We start from the raw sequence: 10334 nt of genomic DNA on the forward strand, positions 1-10334 counted from the left end.
ATCATGTTATTACAAGTCAACAGTACCACCATGTGAACTGGGTTCAGTTATGGACACATCAGATAAGGGTCTGGGCACATTAGTTTGCATATGTGATTGATAGTTTGATTATGAACACATGGATTCATTTAGCCACTTATGTCTCAACAATTTGATTGTTGTTGTTTATAGAAACTATACAGGTGAAATAAAAAAATTTCATAGGTGAAACAATTAAGTGAATGAAATAAATAAGGAATGTAATAATTAAGTGAATGAAATAACTAAAGAATGTAATAATTAAGTCAATGAAATATTTAAGGAATGTGTAATTAAAAAGATATAACTGTTTCGATTAACAAAGTTTGTACCATTTATTTAGTTAACAAAAGAGACTCTCTCTCTCTCTCTCTCTCTCTAATTAGTATAAATTGTGTTAACTGGTATTGTAGTCTTTTTCATATGTTGATACCACATTCATTTAATTATCACATTCATTATTATCTCATTTCACTTACCATTTTGAAACAATATTGTAATAAACTTTAAACAAAAATCATAATTCCCACCATAAATTTTAAACAAAAAATCATAATTCCCCCTATAAATTTTAAACAAAAATCAATGTTTCATTTATTAACGTTCTGTTTTCACCTTTGAACTTTGTTTAAATTATCTTTGTTATCTAATTCATTTTAAGGTTTCATCTATGAACTTTGGTATAAAAAAATTGGAACATCCAAAGTTTATACACGAAACAATATTATGAATTTTAAATAAAAATCATTATTTCATCTGAAATTTGTTTAAACTATCTTAATTATCTCATTCACTTTCTGTTGATCTCAGATCTCTCAATTTAACACGAAAATTTAAGTTAGAAACACCTATATCTAACGTTTGGATGAAGAATGCTATGAATAGCTTGAATGGTATTCAAGAACGTATGAAGCTTTAAATGATTTCACTGTAATAACGATAATGAGAAGGCGTTCTTAAATTACAAGACATATGAATGATATTTATACTAGCAATCTACTCTATGATATAACATTTTAAGATGAGATATCTATGAGATAAACAAGGAGAAGATATCTATCTAAGAGAGATGGTGATTATCTCTAACTACCTAGAATAACATAATTAATGTTGGCGATGAGTCACACAGCTGCTTTAGATAGTGTGTCCAATCAGGATTCTTCATGTATCTGCTTGCTATAATGGATCTGATTGAACAATGGTTGACACTTGTAGAATTCTTCAGTTGTTGTAAACCAGAGGGGTTATGGAAAGGCTAAGTTCATCGACCTGATGAACTCTTCAATAGTGGATGATTATCAGGTTAAGTACTTCAGGTCTTCATAGCCTCTCTAAATGATCTTCATGGTATCTCTGGTTTGTCTTCAACACTTATAATCTTTTCAGCTCCTTCTTCTAGATTTCCATCGGGTCTCCAGACTTTCATACTTAGTACATTTTTAATTACTTTTACATATGAGAATTATGGGGTTTAACACTTTCTGATTTCACCTATGAATTTTGGTAAAACTTTTGGAAGGACCAAAGTTCTTACACGAACGGAAAGAAATTTAATTTCAAAAACGACTGAATTTAAAAGATAAACAGAATAAATTCGAATTTAAGGATAAAGAAAAGGAACTTAATTTAAAAAATAACCGAATTTATCTTTAAAAAAATAAATCACAATTCATTCCAATATCGCCCTTCATTTGATCCCATTTAATTTTTTTAATCGATTTATAACCTTCAATTTAACCATAACCGTTAATTGAAAAATGAGTGTCTCAAATGAGTTTATAAAAGCTATAACTAATTAATTTGTTAGCAAATGATTAGGCTTTTATACAGACCCACCGAATTACTTCCCGTTAAGTGCAATTCATGGGATGACAGTGAAATTGAATGTGATCAAGGGTCCGAATCGTTTCTTATGTTGCTCATTTTAACTCATATTCTCATATAAATTTTCATGTATATATATATATATATATATATATATATATACACCAATGGTAGTCACATTACTTTTTTTTAATCAATTTATATATTTATGTGTGTGTATAGACTTGGAATCATGTGAGACAAAGTTGTTTTCGTAAGACACGTGAGACACGATTTTTATATTTGAAACTTCACAGCAAAACATTGTGAGAGTAACCTTCACAGTGTTTTTGCTGTGAAGTTTTGGCTTTTTTTATTTTCATAACAGTTTATTGTGAAGTTTCAAGTATAAAAATCATGTCACGCGTGTCTCAAGAAAACAGTTTTGTCTCACTTGAACCTAACCTTATATATATATATATATATATATATATATATATATATATAAAAGGTTGGGTTCACATGAGACCAATGGTTTTTCGTGAGACTTGTAAGACCAATTTATGTTCATTGATCAACTTTATAAGCTAATGATCTAATGGTCTAAAGTTGCACGGTAACAATTTTGTGATTATTGAGAAGTCTCGTGGCGTTTATAAATGTTGAGATTGTCATATTGTAGACTTAATCCAATGGTTGATAATTGGCCTTATGGGTCTCACGAAAAATCATTGGTCTCACATGATCCCAAGTCTCTCTCTCTATATATATATATCTATACTATATTATAAARCATTTGACAAAAACTCTTAAAAACCACTTTTATGCGTAAAGTACTGTTTATTAATGCATACTATTTAAAACTCAAGATTGCAAGTAGATTGTGCGTAAGTACAACTTATTAAAGCTTCATATATGAATCTATGTAACTAACTGCAGATAAACATAATCAAATACAAGATAAACATCTCATTTTAAATATAAAAAATCTAAAATATAATTAGGATAATCATTAAGTTCTAAAAAAAATCTTAATTATTATCTTTATAAAATGTTATATTATTAAACCAAAAATAATTTTTTTCGTTATTAAACTTAAATTAAATTATAATAAAAAAATTAAAGAAATTATACATAAAAATTGATAACTTATAGTTGATTTGATATTAACATTGATATATTTTTTTTTCAAATTTATATTTTATTCAAAAATAAAACCATTATTGTTTTTTTATAAACACATAAAATCGTATTATAACATCGACAGAGACAAATAATAAAAAATAGAACATTAAAATCGAAATGTTTTTCTTCGCTGCATTGTACGAATACTCTTCTAGTATATATAAAAGAGAGAGTGAGGAAAAAGTAGTGGGTTTATGATTTAATTTATATAATTATCCTACTAATAGTTTATCTCCTTTATAATATTTATTTCACTTTTTGAAGTAGCAAAAAGACAATTAGACATCGAAAAGGAGGGATAATGTTGCATAGGTCCCATCTCATCCTTTATCATTCCAATGATTCGCTTCTTTGATTTCTCTTTATTTTTTTTTGCTCCACATCTTCATTCTTAAAATAAAATTGATTAAAAAAATGTAATTTTGACAAACATATAAATTCAAAAATCAATATATAAATATTAAATTAAGATCGTAACAAAATTTTGTAAATATGATATATTCACTTGTGATGAATAGCATCATCAAACAATTGTTTAAAAAAACAAGTTGTAAGTCCGATATCACTCATTAGAAAATAGGTTTTGTTGGATTTGATTCCCGATGTTAGACTCCCATAATTAAACTAGTAATATACTTTGAAGAGCGGGGAGGATTTTAAGAGTGCTAATTTACGAGGACGATGAATATAATAAGACCAAATCTATAAATGACATGGTGGCAATTGGAGATAGAAATTTTATATGTAGAGGTATGTACCCATGGGTATTTGATCCTCGCTAGCAGGGATGGAGATTTATTTTCGTACTCGAAGCAGGGTCGGGGATGACCTTACCTACCCCTAATCCGACTACGGTTGAATTTTTTATTTTGTTCAATATATTTATATGTGTATGTGTGTCTTTGTGTGTGTGTGTGTATATATATGTGGAGATTCAAACGAGAACACCTATATTTTATGAAAACGCAAGAAAATCTTATCACATGCGATAATTCACGTAAGGGGACTTGATGGTATACGAATGACGTGTCCTGCGACCTAGGTTGCACAAAAGTCGTCTAGTCTTTGATTTAGTATCAAATGTGATGGATTATAATATCACATCAAGAACACTCTTATCATATTTGATAATATACGTGAGGATCCTAGTGGTGTACGGACGACTTGGCCCACAACCTAGGTCGTACCACTACCAAAAGGTCGTCCGCTTATATGATTTAGTATCATATGTGTATCATATATGATGAAATATAGTACACATGTAACACTATAGTAAAAGAGTGTTCTCTCATTCTCATATTGTTTTAAAACTACCATTAAAAAAGTTTGTAGTTATAAAGTAGAATCATATTTTTGTTTTATATCACTCATATTGTTAAAAGTTTGTAGTCAAATAAATTGTGCGTAATTACAACTTATTAAACATCCATGTTTGAATTCGTGTAAGTAACTGTAGATAAACATAATCAAATACAGGATAAACATCTCATTTTAAATAAAAAAAATCTAAAATATAATTAGGATAATAATTGGGTTCTAACAAAATACTTATTTATTATTTTAATGAAAAAAATGATATTATTAAACCAAAACTAAATTACTTTGTTATTAAACCTAAATTAAATTATATGAGAAAATTGAATTAAAGGAATCACACAAAAAAATGAGAACTTTAAATAGTTAATTTGATACTAATATCGGTATATTTTTTTTCAAAATTTTATAATATCTTTAAATTTATATTGAATATTTTTTTTTATTTAATCATACTATTAAATAACATGAATACATATGAATTAATTTGTTTTATGTTCCTTAGGTTTTTATTTTTCATTTTATACCTTTGTCATATTAAAAATACATAATCATACATTAACTACAATATATTAGAAATGTGTTTTTTTTTTGTTTTAAATTATACCATTATAATTCTCTCGTAAATATTTTGAGAATAAGTCTATCATTGAATATTTTTGAATTTAATAATATTGTAAAATATTATAAATACGTCTGAATCTATACTATATTATGAAAAGACCTTAAACGACATATATTATAAAAGACCTTTCTTCGGACATAACTTGACAAATCTAAAGAAATGTACAAATCATGCCTCTATAGGTACAAGTCACCATAAACATCATTAATTTTGATTTTCGTGTTTTTGGCTTAACAAAAGTTGGTATTCATTCAAGGTTGCGATTGAGACATATGGTCCAAGGGTCACCAAACTAAACCAAACTATCCTAGTATATCCCACTCGAGGGGTGGAGTTTGGTGGGGGGTCGGGCAAAGAACCCCGATTTTCGCAAAAGTGTGTGAGAAAATAAAAGGTTGAACCATGTCACAAATGCTATTCTCAATGTCGCATTATGAGACCTTCATGTATAAGAGTTGTCTTTAGAGCCTAGGTCACTACTACGCATGTGGAGTGTGTCTCTATAATAATTGAAAGCAGAAATTCATAGAGATGCATGTTGTTGCGTCCTTTAGACTTTTTGGACAACTTTGATTTCTTAACTTTTATTACCATACAAAACATTGCACAAACTTTGAACATGCATAAGTTTATGATTGTTATTTTGGTTCTTATTAAAATCAAATCAAACCAACCAACCCAGTATATTCCAACTGTATGCCGACCTTTTATCTGCCTCTTATTTTTTGAAATTGCTAGACCACCAGACCTTATTACAAGGTCTAAATGTTGAAAATGCTAGACTTAAATTTTGCATATGTATTTAAATTTTTTACATATAAATATTGACATCAATTGTAAAAACCTTGCTTGAAAAACAGTTGGTATTGATCTTGACTGGTTGAAAAAGCAGCTGGTACAAAGCATCTCTGTCGACTATTTTGAAGAAACTCATCTGCTCGAAAATCGATTCTTTTGACCGAAAGCCAAGAACATGGATTACCTTGTTGGGTTGGTAAAGGAAGAGAAACTTAAACCTGTAATCAATAAGACTGAAGAGGCTTAGGCCAAGAGCATCATGTTCTTATATATACATACATATCTATTGTAAACTTACTTTTTTTTAACTATTCTAGAACTGTCGTTTTATTTTTATTTTTTTAAGAGAGCTATAAAACCTATTTGTACTATGTATTATTGCTTACATCTATTTAAAATTTACACTTGCCTACATTATATGATCATACAACTAGCATCGGGATGGACAAAAAAGAGATAAAAATGAAACATGATTGACATTTTTACGTTCCACGACTTTATATCGAAATGCATACCTCAATGTCATACGAACCTTACTAGTATAGAAGAGTCCTTGTGTAATTAAGGTATGGTTTTTATGTAGAATCGTTATTAACTTATTTATGTTGCATCTATGGTACTATGCAAGTGACCAGTGTGTAAATGGTATTGCAACATAGGCAAAAGTCCGCTATTTTGAGTAAGAACGATCTATGCGTTGATGCAAAAAGTGTAAGGAGTCGTTTACCAAACACTTACCCGGTAAGCACTTATCGGTAAAATTTAACATTATCATTTACTTATCGGGTAAAGATTTTAGTAAAAAAAAAGGCATCATATGCAACAATTTTACCCGATAAGCGCTAATTGTGGTAAGAGTCATTGCTCTCACTTACTGGGTAAGACTCTTGATCCTTGTCTCGCTTTTACCGGGTAAGAGTTTTGGTCATTGCCATATTCATTCGGTAAGGTAATCTAACTTGATAAGCGCTTACCCGAGTAAGAATTTAATAAACGACCCGTAAATTATTATGATTTTGTAGGCGAAGGCAAACATAGTCAAAATGAGAATCCAGAAAAGGGTCATGCAATGCAAAATTTTAAGTATATGATATCTACATAAAACAAATACTCTTATATAATTTTCATATTTTAATAAAGTTTGAACCATCTACCTGTTGTGAAATTGGGATATAGTGATTAGCCAGGTACGGTGAGCCAATGATGAACCCTTTTAAGGTTTTTTAGAATTTTATGTGCATGAACTACATGCACATGTTATAATTGTGGCATGTATAATTTCATGTTTTAATGTAATAATATATGAGATGTTTACATAGAATCACTTAGCATAATAGATAACTAGTGACATTTCTCAAGAGACAACATATATCAGTCTTAGTGAGTGTTTAAGTCTTTAAGGATGTGTTTGGTGTCTAGACAAGACATGACAGAACAAGACAAGACATGACAGAACAACTGTTCAACGTTTGGTAAGATAAAACTAGACAGAATAGAACAAGTAAAATAACCAATTTACCCCTGATGAGTTGTTTATTTTAATTAATTTATGTAATTTATTAAATTATATGTGATAACTAGATCTTGGTTGTCACCTGAGGTAATAAATATGTAATTATTTATTATATGTGATTACATGACAGTATGATATATTGATATATTTGATCATGTTAATATGTGAAAATATGCATAACGTAAATGCATAAATGAGATTATGTGTATATGTGGATGCACATGTATGAATGATATATATATATATATATATATGTGTGTGTGTGTGTGTGTGTGTGTGGTTAATTGATATATATACACACATGCATGAGTATGGATGCATGGGTTGTGAGTATGTGTGTGAGTTCAACCGACCTTTCCTGTTAAGGAAAGGTATAAAAGGAGGGTTTGACTCCCATTTCATTTTTTTGGTTAATCTCTTAAATTTGTGCGATTTAAGAAGAAGAAGAAAGGTTGTCCGGATTTCAAATTTAACTTATCACAAGACTGATTTTCAAAAAGGCTTTCGCGGTGAGTGGTTAAACTGCTTTAGGATTGCATATTGTTTATATTTTAAAAGCTTTTTATATGACTTGAGTTTTACTTAAATAAGCATTGAACGATTTAAGTTAAACCGGATAAAGGGTGGGCGGGTTTAAGTTAAATCAATCAAGGCATGAGCAATTTAAGGTTAAACCGCTTAAGGCCTTAAAACGATATGGTACTAAACCGGATGAGGGTTGAGCGGATTAAGGTTTAAACCGGACATACCTTAACCGGTTTAAGAGTAAATCGATCATTTGAATCAGCTGGTTTGTATGTCAAGCGATTTAGGAACTTTAAATCGTGTTATAAGTTTAAATCGGAGAAGTATGAATACGGCTAGGAGATGGCCGATTTATTTGTAATCGGACAAACCTTGAGAAGAGTTGTCCGGATTAATAATCCGGACAAAATATTAAGAATGTTTCTAAGTGGTAAATCGGACAAAATGGGAGGAGTTGTCCGGATTTGTAGTCCGACCAAGGTTTGACCGGATTGTGTTTTGACTTATTAATTTTGTTACTTTTAACAAGAAGAGGGAATATTTGATAAAAAATGAATTTGAACCGATGATAATTTCATTGACTGCGGTCTATTCTATATAAAATTGTTTTATGAAATATTTTGATGAAGAAATAAGGGTGACATATCAAGGAGAGATGTACCTTTGGATATAAAGGTGGCATTTGTGTGTGTTATGTAATATAACTATTACTATTATATCCTTTAAAATTACCATGGTTTGGAAATCTTAATTTCTAAGTGATTTAAAGATTTAAGATCAGAGTTTTTATTGGAAATCATAGTCTGGATGTTATTAAGGAGGAAATAACATGTTTGGCCTAAAACTTTAAATAAACCTTGTTTAATTAAAAAAGTTTAAAAGTGGCATTATCTGGAACCTGGTTAATTCAACTTACAAAGGTTTGGGGTATGTTATCTGAATAACTGAATGCTTGGTTTGAAAAGTGAAAAGGTACTGGTATTATATCTTTATTTGCTCATATATTTACTATATATATGAAAAGTTAATTTGTACAAAGTTTTGGTGATTATCACCCTCCAATGACTTAAATAGGGTAACTCACTAGACCTTTCGGTCTAACCTTCGTTTTGTGATTTTAAATATGTATTACAGGAGGCACGGACGGTAAGGGAAAGAGGAAAATGTGATATTTTCCTATATGCATGAAGATTTGTCTATGATGTATAGTTTTGATTAATGAACGTTGATTAGTACAAGAAATATATTTTAAATTTTTGGGTCATGTATTTCGTATGGTAAATTCTTGTACTAAAGGACCTGAGTGGTATATATATAAACATGTATTTCTTGTATATGAAGTATGTGTTACATGAGATATGTGGAACGAGGCGTTGATAATTATTTTTTTATAACAAAATATATCATTTGAAAGTTTTCGTCAAAACAATTAAAATGACACCAAATAAAAAGTTTATGTAGTTTTCAATTTTTATTTTTATTTCTTTGCTACATTATTTTTTTTATTATTAATATATAATAAATTACATAAATTAATAAAAATATATAAACCATATAAAAATAATATTTTGAGGATAGTAAAATAAAAGTTTAACAAACATGAAATACAATAAATAAAATTTAAAGAATGAATAAAATGTAAAAAAAAGACATGTTTGATGTTTTAGAAGAAAATTAAGTTTTATTTTAAGGTTATATTGGTAAAATATAACTTTGTTCCACCTTGTTTCGTGGGATAGAGGTGGAACATATCTGTTTCACTTTGTTTTTGTCTGTTCCACATAAAAATCATGCCAAACATGAGACAGAGATCTTTATCCAATTCTATCATATCTTGTGCAGTGTACCAAATGCACCATAAAAGATATGGCCAGTTAGATGGTAAGATATTTCCATTTAGGGGTGTAGAGGAAGTCGTATCTAAAATGAACTGATTGACTATAAGTGGATATCTACTTGTAATTGGACTGGATCAAATCCAAATTTTCAACATCCAATAAAAATAAATCGATCTAATTCAATTACCATCGGATTCATAAATAAGTACAACTAATTATATTTTACAATATTATTTTTTGGTGTTATTTGTATGTAGTATCTAGTGTTTGTTAATAAGATAAAAGTCTAAAAAAACCCAATGTATTTTACATTTTGATTGATAAGTCCCTAAATTTTTTTAACATATAAATCCTTCAACTTACTAAAGTCAACAGATAAATCTTTAAATTTACTATTAAAAAGCCAACAGACTTTCATATTTTAAACGATGAATTCTCAAAATTTATATCTATACTATCTTATAGAGCATTTGGCTAAAACTCTTAAAAACTCTTAAAACTCTTAAAAACTCTTAAACTCGTTCATCCCTATCTGATTTCATCTCTATCCGATTTCATCACAAATCTGGATTCATGTAACTAACTGTAGATAAACACAATCAAATACAGGATAAACATCTCATTTTAAATATAAAAAATCTAAAATATAATTAGTATAATCATTAAATTCTAACAGAATACTTAATTATTATCTTTATAAAATTTATAATATTAA

Source organism: Cynara cardunculus (genome assembly GCF_001531365.2).
Source record: "Cynara cardunculus var. scolymus isolate 2C chromosome LG 2, CcrdV1, whole genome shotgun sequence".
NCBI classification, from domain to species: Eukaryota; Viridiplantae; Streptophyta; class Magnoliopsida; order Asterales; family Asteraceae; genus Cynara; species Cynara cardunculus.